Genomic DNA, 18,837 nt, shown 5'->3' on the forward strand with positions numbered 1-18,837 from the left:
TCACCCAAACGCTCCTCCCGTCTCTGGCTCTGCTTTGTGTCAACACTTTCAAAATCGCGGCTGCATCAGGGAGCAGAGGCTCTTCTCCCTGGAGGTTTGCACGGCTCTGGTCATGCACACTGGGCAAGCTGCTACCAGCTCCTTCTGTGGCAGCCCTGGGGTCTTCTCATGGGCTTTTCTTGGCTGTTGCTGCAGACGATGGTACCAGAAGACAGTCCTCTGTGTGCCATGAAGTGATTTGTTGGCAGTGTGTCACCTCTGCCTTGCAGCAAGCAGTTTAGAAATCAATTTCCACAATCTTTTTATCAGTAGCTATTTAAAATGGGAGTCGGTAGTGCTTTGCATCAGTCCTGACAGCAGCACATCTTGGAGTTTCATAGAATCACAGGATTTCTGTTTTCATACAGTACATCATGGTCCTCTACAAAAAGTCCATGATCAGATCACGAGGATGTTGGTCTTTCCTTGCCTATTCCTTCCAGATATTTTAGCTTTGGGACCATCAGCTGGGCTTGGAGGTTATGGCTCTCATGGGGATGGAAAGGGAAGAAGATGACCTTCTGCCTCGATTTTGTGTTGCTCCCATCCTGGGTTTCTCATGCTGTGTGGGCTGGCTGGGTGCAGGCGGGGCTGCTTGGATTTCCTGCTTTCCACTTCCATAGTTTATCCAGATGTATGGACAGGAGAGGAGGATTACTGTAAAGCCAGCCTCCACCTCTTCAGACTGAAGAATCAGGGTGGGAAAAGGGGGCCTGTGAACCCTGAGCTGCCCCTCTGACCCTTTCTTGGGAAAGGACACAGAGGTGTTTACTCTTCTGAAGCAAGCCCTTGAAGAGAGGGTAGCTGTCTTATTTTAAGATAATCAGGACTTTGAGTAATATACCGGGGTCCAAACTGCAGGTTGGTCTTAAATCTTTCTGGGGAAATAAGAGGAGTATATGGCTGTCCTGACTTTGAGGGAGAACGTGGAATTTGAGCTGGACAGGTGCAGGAAGGGTTAAGTGTGGCTGTTCCCTTGGTGGGGAACAGGGAGGCTTGGCTGGGGCTCATCCTGCCTGGTGGAGCAGAGGCAGGGATATGGGTGAAGACAAGGGGAGGAAAATGCTGCTTCAACTGAAATACTGCATCAGACCACTAACATGATGAGGGGATGGTTTGGGGTGTTTCTGGGGACCCTGCCTGCCTGAGCAGCTGCTCAGAGGAGGCTGTAGGGACAAAATATGAGCTGTTCTTGGGACTGAGGTTGATTGTATTAACAAAAGCAGTGTCTGCCCTGTCCCATACTTTTGTCGTAACACAGATAACAAACTTGTCTCAATCTGTGTTGAGCACTTCCCAGCTCCCAGGCAGCTGGGGCCAGCTCAATGCAAGCAGGAGCTTGCTCAGGGGATGTGAAATCCTCAGCTCCACGGGCATCCATGGGGCTCTGATGCTTCAGTGCCTTTCCTCATTGCAGATTAGTTCAGTGATTAATTCTTGCTCCGAAGAACCAAATGGCTGCAAAGGAGAGCAGCTCTGTGGGTGCTGTGTGCTGTCACCTCTGGCATGCATCACCCTGTGCACTGCTTCCCATCCCAAAGGAGCCGGCAGCACCCAGACCTGGGACTCTCACTGTGCTGAGAAACTTCCATGGGGAAAGGAGTGAGTGCAGCCACCCTCCTATCTCTGAAACACAGAGCTTGGAAAGCTCTCCTGTCTGGAACTCGTCTCTGGCTCTGTGAGTCTTGGCACACCCTACTGAGTAGTTCCCCTCCTAGGCTGGGAAACCTTAATCCAGCAGGGTGGAGGAGTGCAGTAGGGGATGGAATACTTACAACCCCCCCCCCTTTTTTTTTTCTTTCATTGTGTTATCAGAACGTGCCCAGCAGCAGTACTTGCTTGGGCAGCTCTAATTTTCTCATTGCTTCCAGTCAGACCTGCCTGGCATCTCAATTCCTCCATTAGACATATTTTCTGCAGGATAAGAGGCAGCAGCACAGCTAACCCCAGCTTCTGGGGGAGCTCTGTGTTGTTTCTCATCTGCTGGTTTCCCATGACATTTCCACCCAGACAAGTGGAGCAAAATGACAGAGCTGCTGCTGGCTGATGTGTGAATTAATTCTGTTCCTCGAGCACCATCCAAGGGCTGGAGGGGGGATTTAGTTGTCCCTCTAGGCTTGCTGTCCTGGCGTCCTGCCCTCCTGGTCTCGTTTCTGACATGTTCTCGCCCTGTAGGTCCCACAGAACTGTAGCTCAGGCATGGCGCAGGAAAGCTGATGGGGACAATGTCCATTAACAGCTGCTTCTTGGCCACTGATGTGTACATGGCCAGTGCTTGCTCAAATGGCTTCACCTAGCCCTGCTCACAGTGCTGCAAAGGTAGGTGGCTGCTCTGCAGCAGCCCTGGTGCAGCTGTGGGAAACTTTAGAGCAAGCAAGGAAAAGGGACACAGCTCTCAGCAGGAACAGAGCTTTTCTTGAGAACACTTAATGAAATACATGTCTATTTTCCCTCAGCTTACCCAGTCCTTGTTCTTTCCTAGCTTGTGTCTCGTTGCAGCTACTATATTTGTGTCCTGCTGATTTCCTAAGTGACACTGTAAAAATAACTAAGGTCTCATTGATTTTTCCTATTGTTATTAAACACAGTCTCGGGATTTTACTTTTAAAGAACAGAAAGTCAAGTAGAACTGGCAGAAAGGCTCGCAACAAATTTGTGTGCCATAGGAGATGGCTCCAAGTCCAGTGAAATGATCAACCTTTATCTCAGTGGACTCTTCGGTCAGGCCTGTAGCTCTATCAAATCTCTTGTTTGTTGCCTCTTTCAAGGTTATCAGATACCTTGTTCACCACCTGGCCACCTCCTCAAAGGTCAGGATTTGTACAGGTTTTTGTCCTCTGGAGGACCAGTCTCTCTAAAAGCCCTGCCAGCATGTCACAGCCAGCCTCCGTTTTGAAGTGGGTGAAGTTGAAGCAGCAGACTGCAAGCACTAAGATATTAATTTCCTCATTTCTATGCAACTGTGAGTTGGTTGTTGGCAACCTCCGAAAGTGTAATGTCAGCTGTTCTCTTGATGTCTGTGAGTGTAAGGATGCCCTGGTGCCAGCCCCAAATGACTGCTCATTTTTGCACCTGTGGGCAGGCAGCAGCATGCAGATGTCCTGTGGTACCTCTTCTTGCTGTTTTTATCACAGCTGAATAAAGTTGTATGCGTGGAAGAAAGAGCAGAAGACCCCTGTGGGGCTGTCTGTGTTATGACTGCCCTGGGGAGCTTCTGCTGTGGGCTAAGACTTTGTCATGGTGACCTGCAAGGGATTGTAAGAAGAAATTGGAATTGGTCTCAAGCTTTGGGGTGCTTACTTATTTGTTTTTCTGTTTTTGTAATGCTTTGCAATGGCTGTTGCTGAACAAGCTTGGTGGTACATCCATGGTGGCAGTGGGAGGAGCAGGGGTCTGCCAGGAGCTGGCCGGAGGGGCTAAGCAGGTCTTTGTGCTGGGGATGAGAGGGCTGTGGGAGAGGAGCACGGCTTTCCCTGCCTCCTGCACATCCATCAGCTGGGGGATTTCTGTGCTCACAAGCAAGGGATTTGTGTGTCACGCTTAATATTGGACCTTATTGAGCTGCTTAAAGCAGGTGGGCTCTGAAGCTGAAGCTCTCAATCTCTGTTTTGGTGTGAATACAGACCAAGTGGCAGGTAATCAGCTCCTTTCTGTTGGGCACTGTGGTTACACTAGCACTACTCTAGGTGCTGTAGCAGCATCATTAGTCCTGGTCTGCAGTGTGTTCCAAGATCTCTAAATAGATAGAGGTTTGATTAATGCCTTTGCCAATCATGGTTTAGTCTGGCTAGCAGCCCTACCTTGCCTGACCCCAATTTCAGTGCTTCTGATGGGAAAGGCTCTGTTACTCCCCCTACCTCTCCTGCAGTCTCTTCTAATAAATAACCCAGCATCAGGGAGGGGGAAAAACAACCCACGGTCCTTTACAACTGAATTTTTCTGTGGATGTAGGAAACTCTTGCTTATGAGGGTTTAGATCTTTCTCTCTTGCAGTGGAGGGTGATTTGTGTGGCCCTGTGCAGTGCTGAAACAAGGCCTTGAGTTCAATGTTTCCCATGCATCAGTGCCAATGTTTCTATTTGCTGAGGTAGGTTTGGCCTGACTGGTGAAAGCTTCATAACTGCTGTTGCAGAGTGAGTTGACAACAGCAAGGGAGCAATCTGTACATCCTCAGGGATTAGTTCCACACTTGGGGTGCGTGCACATTATTATTATCTACTATTTTTTTTATGAAGACTCTTCTTACTGTGTCTGTTGAGGAGAGAGTGAGGAGCTGATGAGGCATGAATCTGAGACTTAGGAGGGATGTGTTCAGGTCCTAGTCCTAGTAATCCTTTCTGTGCATGACCCTGCACGACTCCTGTCAGAAGCGATTCACCTCCCTTAAGTTATCCATGTATCCAGCTACAAGCCCAGCTGGAGCCAGCCCTTCAGAACCCCTCTAAGCTCATGTGGAGCTGGAAGCTTCTGGAGAGCTGGGCCCCAGTGAGCAACATGCTTAAAAAAATCCAGTCAATATGAGGCTTGGATGTGGCAAAGTATTCCAGGGCAGTGAGATGCATGTCCACTGGGAAGAGGATCACCTGGATGGTGACTTATGCCTCGATCAGACACAGTTGTTGTCATCTCTGCTGTCCCAAAGAGCTCCGTCCCTGGTGCTTTGCCCATTGCAACTGACTTGTGGCTGGGGATGGCTGCCTTGGCTCACAGCTGTGTTGGAGCAGCCACCTGAGAGCAGAGGGGGAGCTGTAGAACCCTATAAAGTGCAAGATTCAAAATAAAGCAGTAACCTTCCCAGCAAGAAGAAATCTGATCTGCTCAGAGAGTAATCTTCACAGGCCTTTACCTTCCCAGGAAGCCTCAGGGTCACTTACTGATTACTCCTCCTCCCTGGCACAAATTTCTGGCTGTTGTCTGGGGCTAAAAAGGGGCATTTTGGGTACTGAAGCACCTGGGCTCTTCCCCCTTGAGCTGACAAGGGTCCCTGCAGCAGCACCCAAGAAATGACCTGGGGAAGGAGGAGCAGACTTGAATGTCCCCTCTGCAGTTGTCCCTGTGATGAAAGGATTCCAAGGGCTGTAACAAACCCAATGGGCTCTGAATCTTTCCAAGAACTGCTGAGGGGGAAAAGAAGTCCAGCCTATGGACTTCTCTCTTCCTGGAGTTGCTAGTTCCCCTAAAAAAGGAACTAGGTTTCTGCTATGGCTCATGATTCATCTCCACATATCAGCCATGGTGGCATCCCCTGTAGGATGCCTTCTGCTCTTGGATGGCTTCTTGAGATGGATGGATCTGGAGTCACCCACCAGGGGTAGCAGTGGGCGACCTGGGGGATGCAAGAGTGACCAAATCATTTCCCAAAGAGCTGTCACTTCCCAGGAACATGTGAGAGTCCTGGGATTATTAACAACCTTATATACACCATGGACCTGAGATAGTTGCAGTCAAGAACAGAAAGAAGGCATACTTGACTTCCTTCTTTCTTAGAAGCTAATAAGGCTACAAATAAATCTCACCCCTCCTCAGTTTCTGCAGAGTGACTAGATCTTTCCTCGTCATGGGGCTGTGTTCCTCAAACCCAATACCCTCTTTTTCCCTTTGGTTTCTGTGGTACTGCGTAGGCACATGGCTTATGTCAGAGGGATGTCCTGTTGGAGGTGTGTTTGGCCATGCTCCTTGTGCAGCAGTTATGAGATGAGAAGGTGTGCTCCTGCTGCTGCATTAATGAAGAACTGGGCTGTGGGGACAGGTCTCACATCACTGGTGATTCAACATGTCACTGAGTCGTGGCATTAGCATTAGAGTGAATTAACACAACTAGAAGTGTGCACACCAACCATGAGAAAGGATTTCAATAGCAATGTTGTGTAAAAAAAAAAAAGTGCTTGTGTTAGCAGGGTGGTGTGTAAGCATCACTTGCCAGGTTGGGGATGTATTTAAGAATTTCTATATGCCAATAAGAAAAGCCTGCTGGGGAATAAAGACACAAAATAATGACTAAAAGCCTTTGTAAGGCTCTAGGGTTGTCTGCTGTCAAGTACTGCATTAGTTAATGATCATGGTGATTACAGGAATGAGTGAAATTTATTATTAAAACAGTTTTCATGTAGAATTAAATCTTCATGTATTGTGGGCAATGGCTTGGAAAGATGCTTATGTTCAATATGCATCAAATACAATTGCTGAAACATTTTTAAGGACTCAAGATGTACAGTGCTCAATGTTCCTCCTCCGTTACAAGTATTTCTAAGAAGGTATGTGCAGTTGTGTCGGTATATGACAATCCTTTGGTGGCTTCATGCCCGTGACAACTCATGCTTGAGTCATCAGCTTGGCCAGCTATTTTAAGATTTGAGAACTCAATTTTTATTTTATTTATTTTTAAATTTTGGTTACCATGTTAGGCAGGGTTATCTGAAAGGAAGTAGTCCGTCCTGAGAGCACAGATGTATTAAACTTTTAGATTTGTGACTCTGTTCTGAGAAGTTCATCCTGTTTTCTTATGTCTTCTGAATGTCCTTTCAGTTTGTTGCAATCTCTTAAAACCTTATTTTGTACTCCTGCCCCTTACAGGTATGTTGCATTGTACCAGTCATATTTTTGATAATTCACTGTGCTGTTCTTCAGCTCTTCTTTTCCTGGCTTCTGGTTTCTTTAAACATATCTTTCATCCATTTTGTAATTAAGAATAGGGGGGCTGTTTTCACAGATGCAACCACTTCTTTTAAAGCCTCAGACTTGATCCGGAGGAAATCTTTAGAAATCATGCTGTCCTTAAATAATTGCACATTCTGAACCAGACAGGTGGGCAGAGCAGCTGTCACCCTCAGTCACCTTTTCATCTGCCATGATTTTGATTTGTGTAACCCTGGGAGGGCTGTCACCTTCGTTCAGGTCCTTCATGATGTTCACGTCCCTGCTGGGCTGTTGGCTGAACTGGCCCGTCACTTTGATCCTGGTTACAGCTCTGAAAACTTGAGCTTAGAGGTGGCATGAACAGGTACCTGACTGAGGGAAGGTGGTGGCTGTCTGTAATGGGGGAAGTCTGTTGGAAGAAGTCTTTCCCTCTTTGATTTGGATGGAGCCAAGCTGAACCAGACAGAAATGGGAGCAGGTTCTGGGAAGTGAGCACTGTGATCCTGCCTGTACTGCTTCTGTTTGCTGTTGTCATTACTCTTCGTTTGCTTGCCTGCTAAGGACTGAAGTTATGATTATTTTTTAAAAGTGATCTGATAAAGGCTAGTTTTCAAAATCTGTCTTCAAGGTAGTAATTATCTTGTTTCTTGCAGAAGGCTTGCAGATTAATGTCCTAGAAGTTGTAATACAAGGCAGTGATTTGAGTCTCTTGTGACTTACGTGCTCGATTTTTATCCTCATGAGTCAGTACAGACGTGGTACTGCTACACAGCGGGGAACTGCACACCCTGGCCTGCCCTGCATCTTGTGGTGGTGTAGGGTTAATGCTGCCTTCCTATCTGTTTCATTGTGTAAGAGTGGCTTCTTTTTTTTATTTATTTTTTGTGGCACTGGGAGCAAACAGTAATTAGGCCTCTGGTTTCTGAGGTAGTGCAGGAAGCGGCTTTTGGTGCTTTCAGAGAGGGGAAATCACAAAATCACAGAATTGTAGGGGTTGGAAGGGACCTTGAGATCATCTGGTCCAACCCCCCCACCAAAGCAGGTCCCCTTGAGCAGGCTGCCCAGGTAGGCATCCAGACGGGCCTTGAATATCTCCAGAGAAGACTCCACAACCTCCCTGGGCAGCCTCTCTCAGTGCTCCTGCACCCTCACCGAGTTCTTTCACACGTCAGTGCGGAACTTCTGGGGCTCCATTTTGTGGCCATTTTTGTGTCCCCACAAACCACTGAAAAGAGTTTGGCCAAACCCCTCTGTCTCCCACACAAATGAAGGCAGTTAGTTTTGTTTGGTGGTGGGAGGAGAGACGGTGAGGTGAATGATGTATATTCTGAGTTGAGCCTCTTTGCTAAAGGGCATATAAAAGAAAGAAAAGGAAAAAACCTAATGAAATTTCTAAATCAAATTGGCCATAACTGCAGTGCTGGTTTCTAGGCTGACCTCTCATGGCTTCCTCTGCCTGCTGGTAAAGACCGTACAGCCCTTCTCACCCTTCTGCTCTGTCTGCAACACAGACCCCAGCCCGCTGGTTTCTTCAGGTGTGCTTCGTGCTTTTCCCTTCTGCTGGGGAAGAACTGGGGCTGTAATGGGGGGCTGAGGTAGAAGCTGGGGTTGGGCTTGGTCTTCTGCACTGGGGTCTGCTCCCTGCTGAGCGTCTGTGTTAGCTAGATGTTGTTGGTCGCTTTTGGATCTCGATGAGCAGCAGCGCCTTGGTCTCTCCTTATGGGTCTTGGCAGGTCCCTCCTTGTAATATTGACCTTGTCCTGCCTTGGCTTGGAAGAACAGCATGTTCTTTCACCGGCACTTGTGTGCTGTGCCCAGCAGAGCAGCTCTCTGTGGGCATGGAGGCTGCCTCCTTGGTCAGCTCGTCAGGAATGTGCTGGGACTTTGAAGTGCTGTGTTTGGGGATGGGCTGCGTGGGTTTCTCTGTTCCTTCGGGGTTCGAAGCAGTCACGGCCAGTGCCTCCGTACAGAGCCAGTGGTGTGCACTGCCATTTACCGTAAGGCTTCTTCATTTGCAAACGCTGCTTGGAAGGCCTTTGTGGTAGCTGCCCTAGGCGGATTTGGAGAAGGCAAAATCAATCCGCCAAAATCCAGTGTCCCATGAGCTGAGTTTCTTTTGGCACATTAAATAGAAGCAGTATTATTGACAATGGCTTGCCTTATTCCCTATGCTTTTGGGGCAGGGGGAGGGAAATCCCTGCTTGTGGCAGGGACATCTTTCTGCCCCATGCCCATCCACACTTCAGGATCAGTCAGAAATACTGGCAGTCTCATTTTTATCTGCTTGCAAGTGGTCAAAGCTCCCTTAAAACAGAATAGCAGCACTTTACTTTGTGTGGAATGGCCTTTGCCTGCTGTCTTTTCTCCCCTCTAATTTACCTCCATAAACTGGGGATATTGTCTTGCCATAATTGGAGGTGAGATGGCACCGCTGTGTCCTGACATATGAGGAGCATGAAAGAAGAGGGCTGGAGGTTGAGCTGCTCCTGTGATGTTGGAGGCAGAAGTTTCTGCTGCTGCAAAGGTGGGTGGGAATTACAGAGCTTTCTAGTCTACAAGAGCTTAAAAAGAGGAAATGTTTTGTATGGAAAGTTAATATTTTATTTTATTAAATAGGCAGATTTTTGAGCATACAAAGTGTTCCCTGGGTATTAAAAACACCCTGGTCCTTTAAGCACTTTTTACAGAGCCCTCATCTGGGAATACATATAATTTCAGGAAGCACAGAGCTGATTGCTTTCATTCGTGTTACTGTAATGTTTTGGGGAACAAAAATTAAAACTGGTAGTAAAGATTAATATTATTATGCTAAAAATAACTGAATTTAGAAAACTTTTCAACCGAAGAACTAGGCTCAGGCTGGCTTTCTCAAAATATCCTGCCATATGTTTCCCCCCAGCACCCTCAACAAAGAAGGTCCAGCATCAGGAGTGCTCATATGATAGGGTACAATTACATTGGTAATGTAAAAACAAAACACCACCAATCATCCCAGCTGTGGTATTCTTCTCAGTAAGGTCTGCAGGCACTTCTATAACATTTAATTTTTTTTATTTTTATTTTTTCTTGAGATGAGGATTTTAAATCTCACTCTACCATAACTCCCTTTTGTAATTTAGGGACAAAAAGTTATTTCAACTCATCCAACAGCAGCGTCTGCACTTCCCAAGGCATTTGGGCTGGGTGTGAAGTTTCCTGGAGCTGCCTTGCAGGGTGGACATCTCCCTGGGGAGGGGAAAGGGAGGAAGGCTTCAGCAGAGATTGTGCTGAGCTGACAAAGGATGCAGAGATGTCTTTAGCCAAGGGAGGTTGTACTGCTTCTCCAGAAGCCAAGTTGCATGCTACAGTCTTGAGGATAGTCTACAGGAAGCTCATTTAATAACTATTTATCATGAACTATTCTTGTAACAAGGTCAGGAACTACAATTATCAACAAGCGCATTATCCAGTATTTTTCTGATGAAAGGGAGCGGAGGCTGCAGTACATGCTTGGGGAGCCTGCCAAGGTCAAGAAACCACTCTGCAAGCCTCAGCCAGGGTCCTCGCCATCAGGCCTGGTTCCATGGTGAGCTGGAGATGTTCACCATGAGGTTGGCTGGAAAGGCTCGGTGGTCCTCTCTGCCAGCAGCGCTACCGCAGAAATGAGCGGCATCTTCACTGGCTGAGCCAGACAGCTGTTTTATTGAGACAAGCATTGGTTTTGTGTTACATCCCTGCTTTCAAACCATGGGCTTTCTACCTCTGACTGCCAAAATGTCAGTCTTTTGAGGGGAGTGGGGGAAACGAGCAAAATGCCTCAAGTTTTAAAGATCAAAACAACAAATACAGAATCCCATTCAGCCTGACTCAGGAACTGTTTTTCTTTAAAGCCAGTAGGAAAACATTTAGAAAACACACAAGGCAACAAAACAAATGTGCAAGCAAAAGCTGTTTCTCACCACTGACAGTCTACTCACCAAAAATGGGATTCTCCAGTTCAAAGCCTGGCTCTTCAGGCTGGGGAGGTGCAAAGTAAAACCAAAGCTGCCCAGAACAGAGTGACTCGTGTTTCCTCTAATGGCTGACTTTGATTTCAGCTCCTGTTTTCCCTGGAAAGCAAGCAGCGTCTTATTTCTTTTGGATATAATAGGTTTAGGGGATGCCAGAACGTTTTTCATTTCAGTTCTCTCTGACTTTAGGCATGTGAGCAGCGCTGTTGTTTGGAGGGAGAGGATCCACCACATGCAGCTGGGGACTGAGCCCCGTGAGACTGGACAGACTTCAGTGGTATTTTTGGCTCTCCTGTTGAGTTGCTGCCTGAGGCGGGCTTGTGCATCAGGTAGAAGTCCTGGATTAGAAATGATTAGTGAAGCTGAAGGGAGACCCGGAATATGTGAGCACTAGCGAGATAGGGATCCAAACTGTCACAGGCTTGGCTTCATTTTGTCAGGCTCCTGGTGAGGTGTGGACTTCTGGCAATACTCCTGAACCAGGGTGCGTGATGCTTCACCAGGCTGAAAGCCTGCTTGGTCAAAGATGACCCTACGAAACTATTACACAAGACATGTGGCTTGCATCTTACAGCCATGGTGTTTGAAAGTACTTCTGGGATTTTCTTTATAGTCAAAGTTGCAGTCTCTCCACCAGTTTAGTGTGTCCTGCTTGCATCTCCACAGCTCACTGGAGGGGCAGAAGGGGATAAGGAAATAAGACAAAATCTGTGCCCAAAGGAGCTTCTTTGGTGGAACCTTTCGAAGGAAAGGCTTCTTCAACTTGTCCTTAGCAGGAAAGAGGATGTCAGAGGTGAGGCCTGTGAGCTGGGTGCTCCATTGCCCTTACTGGAGAGCAGGTCCTTGGGGAGGAAGGGGATATGGGGGTGTTTGGCAGAGGTAGAAGCTCCCCCCTGAGGCCGATTGACTTAGAAGTATGCTACTTTGTTATTTGTTTGTCTTAAAAAAATCTGCTTCCTGTGGAAAACATCGTTCTTTAGCCTCCTGAGCTGCCAGAGGAGATTTTGTGTTACTGTGAACCTCTGCAGCTGGTGGAGCGACCAACTGAGCTGGTTCCCCTTTGGTCTTCTAATACTTGCTGCACAAGGAGTAAAGAGGAGCAAGCGTGGCTTTAGCTGACTGGGTCTTCCGTCACTGCTGGAAGCTTCTTGTTCTGACTCTTCATCATCTGCTGAATGAGATACTTTGAGTAAACACCAGTGACACCATGAGAAACCAGAGAAATCTGTATTGCTGGGGTTTTCCTGTATTGACACTGGGATAAAAACAAAAACTAAACAAAAAGGCATGTCAGGAATTCCTGAACAGCTTTTTTGCAGCCTGATTACCCTGAGGATTGTGGATGTTGGGTTGTGCAACAGAAAGCTGTGAGAAGAAATATTGTGGTTTTAGGAGCATGTTGCAGAAAGTTTTAAGCAGATGAAGCTTAACTCTTTGTGTTGGTCACCACAATCCTGCCCTTTAAAACTGATCCAGGAGTTGCACAGCAACTCTCGGCAGCTTTTTGTCCCCAAAGCAGCAGTCTGGGAGGATGCTGCAGTGCATAGCTAGGATTTGGTATGCCCAGCTGGGACTGAAATGGATGGATGCACTTTTGGGATTGAGCATGTGCTAGATTTAGAATTAAATGGTAACTCGGTCTAACTTGAATCGCACATGTAATGCTTGTTTTTGCGGTTTATGGCTATTTTTTTGAATTGCACTATCATGTAGGGCCCCTGGCTGCAGTGGGGATCCTGTTAAAAAGGCATCCTGTAGAGGGATGTAATGAAAGACAATCATTTGAGGTCATGTAGGACTTGATCGTTTTGATTCCTTGTGCACAGCATTTAGAGGTAGAATGGCTTAGGAAAAGCTTCTGGAGAAAGGTCAAAGCAGGCAGATGTGATGCTGAACTCCTTGAAAATGGCACAAGTATGGTCTCTAATTTAAAGACATCTGTGTAATGACATCTCTCTGCATGCCCTGTTATCTGTTTGGTGTGCTTCTTGAGCAAAACTGTGCCTTTAGAGAATGTATTGAGAGAGAATGACAGAATGAGATATTGGCTCTTGTTATGGAGTGGTCTCACTCCACTGCATGCACAGAGGTGAGGGCATGGCCAGTCTTTCTTACACATTTTAGCTGGTTCTTGAGAAACCATGAAAAAGAGTCACAAAGCCATAAGAATCTTAGAAACCTCAGAAAACTAGTGAACAGTTAATAAACTCAAACCAGGAAGCAAAGCTACATTTTTTCCCCCTTTTTTTCCCCCTAGTGAGTGAGACAGCCTTTTCACGTACAAGTGAGAACTTGTCACCTGCAAAATTCATGGCTTTTAAATCTTTATTTTCATGAACCATGGATGCTTTTCATAAGCTGTATGAATATTTCACTTCTCCTTGGCATGCTGCTATGGACACTCTCCCTGTGTGCTCCCTGATTCACCCACCTGCAGATCCCTCCCCTTTGGATTTACACACAAAATGAGGCACCATTGGTGCTAACAGGAGCTCTCTGATTTTAAAATCTCAAATGTGATATAGCGTTCAACACGCTGCACAGGTTTTTAATTACCTCACAGTGATCAGCAGTCCAGAAAATCCCGTCAAACCAATTAAAAAATGTGCACCTGGCTGAAGGTGCTGCAGGCTCCAGGAGTTGCTTTAGTGCAAAGCCCTGTTTGTGCCCCGTGCTGAGAACTTGCCCCAGCCTGGGCAGCTCCTGCCAAGGGGAGGAGAAGCCTTCAGCTTTTTGCACCGTGCTCCCCTCTTGGGCGAGGAAGAAAGGCAAAGTGCTATGGGTATCAGGTCGTAAGGATGATTGCTTGACTGGGTTTGTTTGTTGAATGCATTTGCATTTCATTTGGCTATATTAAAATCCATTTAAAGCTGATAGTGGAGGTTATGATAAGATTAGGATTAAGATAATGATGGCTAGTGGATGACAAGCTGTATGGAAAAGAGAAACCTGCTGCTTGTCACTGCCACCCTGGCACACTCATCTTTTGTCGCTCTGTTTTCCCCAGGAGACAGTAAGACAGACACCATCCTCAAGCTTCACTGCTTCAATTCACGACTGCGAGCAAAGGGAAAGCAAAGATTTGATGTGAAACAGAGCCATGCTCGGGAACATCCACTTGTGTGGGGAGTGGCACCTGGTGTCATGTGTAATTACTCATCCTGTCTGGATCAGATGGATCATCATAAAATAAGCATTGAGCTACGTGAACTCTCGCAGCTGGGATGAAAGAGCAGGTACAGTTGTCAGCATTTTTAACATGCATTTCCTTGTCAGTTTTAGAGGTACCCTGTTAATGATTTTATCTATTTCAGTATTTTATTTTTTAACTCAAACAGTATTTGATTTGTTTTTATTCAAGCTGCTGTTGTTATTAGCTACTGTTATTATTATTTACAGTAGTAATATTTCATCTAAGAGCTCCCCTCTCTGGACTGAGGCCCTAAACTGTGTGGGCAGTGGCTTTTCTGACTCCTGAATTAGTCCTGCAGTACAGTTTCTCAGGAAACGGTTTGACCCTGGAGCTTTGGTGTTAGTTTCCTATGTGCCCTGTGTGGGTGCCCTGTTCACCTTGTGTGATCAACTGGAATGAACTTGGCACTTAATAAAAATCATTAACTCAAGCAGGCGAAGCGTGCGGAGCTTTTCGGCACTTTGTTTTTCAAGGAACTGAGCTTTGCTTTCTAGGTAGGCAAGGTACAGAAGGAATTGTGCCCAGGAGCATGTGCACGCTCCCACACCACCCACCAGTGTGTCTTAGCCCTCTCCTCACTTCATCCCAGTGACAGCAGTCCTAGAAATGTGATGTGTTTATTTTTGTTTGTTTGTTTATTTTTTTTCCTTGCTTTATACTTCTTGCCTAAGAGGAAGCTAGATGGCCCCACAATGCCAATTCCTCCACATTTACCCACAGCACCCACAGAGCTGATGTGTGTCCCCAGATAGCGTCAGAGGATGTTGGCAATGGTGTGTCCTGCTCTGGGTTTGTGAGCTGGTGTGCTTGGTGCCAGTAGGAAGCTGTGCACACCCAGTGCCATGTAGGTGTCGTGCAGTGGGACCTGGGTGTCGTGCCTCTGCCAGGTCCTGAGCTGCCAACACCGTGTGCCCCAACAAGCCCTGGATAAAGAAGTGCTGTGATGCAATCAAGCAACATCTCCAGATTGTGTTATGGAAATAAAAAGCAACTGGGGAGTTGGTAACTGAGATGGGGGAGGCTGAGATGGTGTTGTACAGACATGCCCCAGCTGCTGGGCTGCTTTCTCAGAGCAGGGGCAGGAGCACTGCAGGGTCCTTTGTTCTGGAGACCAAGCTGAGCCAAATCAGAGCATCAGAGGCCAGCTGGTGTTTAGTGCTCCCATGTTTCAAATGCCCCCTTGCAGCCTTTCAACATACTTTCCTCAGTGTATTCACCACTTGGCCACAGAAATGGACCCAGAGCAAAACATTGCTGAATAAAACAGGAAATATCAAGAAATTTATTTGCTGCTTTAAGAAATACCAGTTCCTCCTCAGGCTTTCTGGTCATGCAACCTACCTGCTCTGTGCCACCTCGGGTGGCTTTTGGGAACATGCTGACTTCTAAAAACACCCTGGGTGGCTGCGGCAGCCAGGGGAGCGTGGCAGTGCTTTTGAGCCCTGCTCGGGAGGTGTTTGGGGACCCCTTGGCTCCCCACTTGCTGGTGGGGTCCCGGGTAGGTTCCCAGCTTGGGGGGCTCGCTCTGATCCTGTTGCTGCCCTTCTGCAAAGCAGGATGGCCATCAAGTGGCTGATGCTGGGACTGGCACAGGAGCTTATCCCAAGCTGTTCCAGATGTGAAATTTCAGCCCTGCTCTGCAGTCAGAAGCGTCAGGCTGGCAAAGGGCGCTTCTTCTCTGATCACTGGGTCGATCTGAAATTAACTGCTGTCCATACTGTCCCCACTGAGGGTGAGAGTCTTAGGTTGAGAGTGCTTCTGCTTGGGGCAGCCTTTAATCAGAGGCTGCACATGGCATCAGGCACAGATGTATTACAGGGACCATGGTGGGGCTGTGAGGTGGCAGGTGAGCGAAGGGGAGAGCCTGCAGGTGGCTTTGTAGCAGATACCTGCTGCCGAAGAGAAGCTTAGTATTAGAGCAATAATTACTTCAAATTAGTGTATGCATCTTCTTCAACCCTCCCCACACACACACCCTGGGAATGCAGCACAACATCCAAATTACAAGAGCACAAGGAGAAACTTTGCTTGGATCGTTTTGGAGCAGAAGCAGCTTTAATGGACAACTTTTGTACTTTCTTTTGTGTCGATAGGACTACTGACTCTGGCTGTGTTACGATTGGTTTCTCATTTGGGGTTCAGAGGCTGTTGTTTGTTTCTTCCTGTTGTTTTTCTTTTCAGTAAGTTGTAGGAACTTCTGGATTGCAAAGATTAGAAATAACAATTGCTTAGGCTTTTGTTTCTGTATTTGTGCAGTGTTGAGCATAACGTGATTGTGTGCCAGGCCTGGTGGAACTACTCCTGTGACAGAGAACAGTTAGGAAGTTGTAAAAGCTTTTTCTGATGCCTGTAAGCAAGCATCATTCCACTAACGTGCTTTTCATACTTCTGGCCCTTTTGAAACAGGAGGAGAGAAATTAATCCCTGCAAGTGTATTTCTAGAAAAGGAATGAAAAGCATCTTGTCTCCTAGCTGATTTCATCTGTAAGTGCTTTCACATCTTACCCAGCTCTGTTTCGAAGTCTGTCCACAGTACAACCTGCAGAAAACATCAGGAGCTTCCAGAGTGCCTGGGTGGTGGCTACAAAAGCCTGGGATGAGGGAGAGTGAGTCCCTGCCCTGGGAATGGGAGGCAGAGCAAGCTCATGGAGAGGAGAGGAAGGGGCAAAGGCAGCTCTGCTTTTTCATTCTTCTCTGAATGAGATTTCGAGCAGCTGTTTTGGATTCAGCCTGTTGATGTTCCCACTTTCAAAATTCCCCTAGCACTAAGACAGAAAGTGAATCTGAGGCTGTGTTGTAACTTTATTGTCCTTTTAAAGTTATGGCCCTGGGGAAGATTTGAGAAGTCTGCCATAGTAAAGACTTTCCATCTTCTCATCTGTGAAGAAATCTGCGAAATTTGGCCTCCCCCCTCCTTTCTGTGATGCACTGATAACAATTTGAAAGGGAGCAGGTGCTGATCGCTTACAACTCTCTGCATTTGGGTTTCTCGTGTTTGAACTGAAGAAAGCCTAAAACCTCAGCTCTGAATTATTTCAGCATTTCATAGGATGAAGAGACATTGGGCTGCTAGCCAGCCTTCATTGTACACAACTGTAGGGTGAGGAAATGCCTGGTTTTGTTATGAAAGTAGAAAAAACTTGGGGAAGGTCTCATTCCTGGCTTATCTAAAGACACAGTTCTTGGAGTTTTTGCAGGGAAGACTTTTTCAAGATATTTTTTTTTTCAAGAGTTTGGGAAGAGACAGGTACCTTCTGTGTTTCAGTCTCATTATCTGTTTAATATATCTTCCACTAGACAGACCATCAGGGAAATTTTGACTCAATTCAGGGACAATCATTAAATCACATCTTGAGTTGGAAGGAACCCACAAGGACCACGGAGTCCGCCTCCTGGCTCCACACAGAACCACCCAAAAAACACACCCTGTGCCTGAGAGTATTGTCCAAATGCTCTTTGACCTCGAGCAGGCTCAGGGCTGTGACCACATATCTCGGAAGCCTGTCCCAGTGCCCGACCACCTCTGGGTGCAGAACCTTTCCCTAACCCCCAGCCTGACCCTCCCCTGTCCCGGCCCCATGCCGTTCCTCTGGGTCCTGGTGCTGTCCCCAGAGAGCAGAGCTCAGCACCTGCCCCTTGTGACGAAATTAGAACGCTAAAACAAATAAAAGGATTAGTGATTTTGTTTTGGCAAGAAAGCGCTGTGTGAAAATACCACAGTAATCCAAATCATACTGCTGCCTTTGCTTTCTGTATTAAAATCTGATCTATTAGTTTGCTATCTACTTGGACCTGTGCAAGTGGGCACCAGCACTATGACGTGTGGAAGCCAGTAGGGAAAGCTGGTTGTTTATTTGTGCGGGGGTTGTTTTTTGTTTTCTTTTTAACCAGGAGAGTTGACAGCCAAACCAGGTAAATGCAGTGAGCAGAACTCCTAACCGTGTGCTCTGAAGCCTGTGAGCGGCAGGAGAGGCTCACGCAGCAGCACCCAGCCCCTGGGAGACAGTGGGTGTAGGGCAGCATCTCAGTGCCACCACCCCAGGATGTGTGACAGTTTCCCCATTTGTATCCTGATGCTTCTGCCCAGACCTTTCCCCTGCTCCTGTGTCTCCTTCCCAAGCTGTCTCTGTTGCTCCAGGCACCCTACCCCTCGGCTCAAGTGCTGTGAGTGTGTGATTTTTGCTTGTTTCCTCCCTGCTGCTTCAGGTCTGTAAGCAATGACAGCAGGTGGAGGGTTTCTGGGGCACCCCAGGCGTTTTTTTGGGAGGTACAGTTGGACAGAGCAGCCATGCTCTGGTGCTGCCCATCGCATCCTGCGGTGTGTCTGGGGACCAGGGTACGTGAAGGCTGCAGACAGCTGCAGGCATCCAATGGAGCACTGTGAAAGGGGTGGTGTCTGTTAGTATTAACGATGCCTTTGGGTGCTAATTGTTTCTCATAAAGGTGGTGCCTCCTCTTAGGGTGATGAATGTTGAGCCAGAGGCTATGGTGTCTGAACCAGGCTGAGCTCCAAAGGTGTGGGTTGCATGTGGTTCTAACTGAGACAAATTTGCTAACTCTTGATCTATTTCCTTGCTAGCCCCAGGCACTGCAGACATCCTAATCCTCTGCAGAAGGGTGTGTGGATGAGTGAGGAGATCTGTGTGAGACAGCAGAGTACCCAGGCATGGGGTTTCAGGGGCAGAGGGTGCCCTGCAGCTCTGCCATCGCTCCCGCTGCCACTCGTGTGCTGTCTGTGGTCGTGGGGCTGTGTGGCAGCAGCCTGCATAGAGCTGTGTGTCCAGTTTGGTCCAGTTTGCTCCATCTTAGACTGCTTCCATGAGAAAAGGGACTGGTGTTAGTAACTCCAATTCTTTGTGAATGCATTTTTTTTATTTTTTATTTTTTTTTAATATACGTCTTAAAAACAAGTCAGTCAGTTCAAGTTTGCCCTCTGGGCTTTTCCAGGCTCACGAGAAAACCACTAGTGAGTAATGCTTA

At 47.2% G+C, this 18,837-nt stretch overlaps 1 protein-coding gene across 10 annotated transcripts in view; it reads left to right on the forward strand.

The window, feature by feature from the left end:
* The window catches only part of LOC311216963 (uncharacterized protein), a 113,044-nt gene that overhangs the window by 57,887 nt on the left and 36,320 nt on the right, over nt 1-18,837 (forward strand). For all 10 annotated transcript variants that reach the window (XM_084298663.1, XM_084298664.1, XM_084298651.1 and 7 more), the window contains one exon: nt 13,672-13,900. The gene's annotated coding sequence lies outside the window, so the exon portion shown is untranslated. The remainder of the gene's footprint in view (nt 1-13,671; nt 13,901-18,837) is intronic.

This window comes from Netta rufina, assembly GCF_964035555.1.
Source record: "Netta rufina genome assembly, chromosome: 19".
Taxonomy (NCBI): Eukaryota; Metazoa; Chordata; class Aves; order Anseriformes; family Anatidae; genus Netta; species Netta rufina.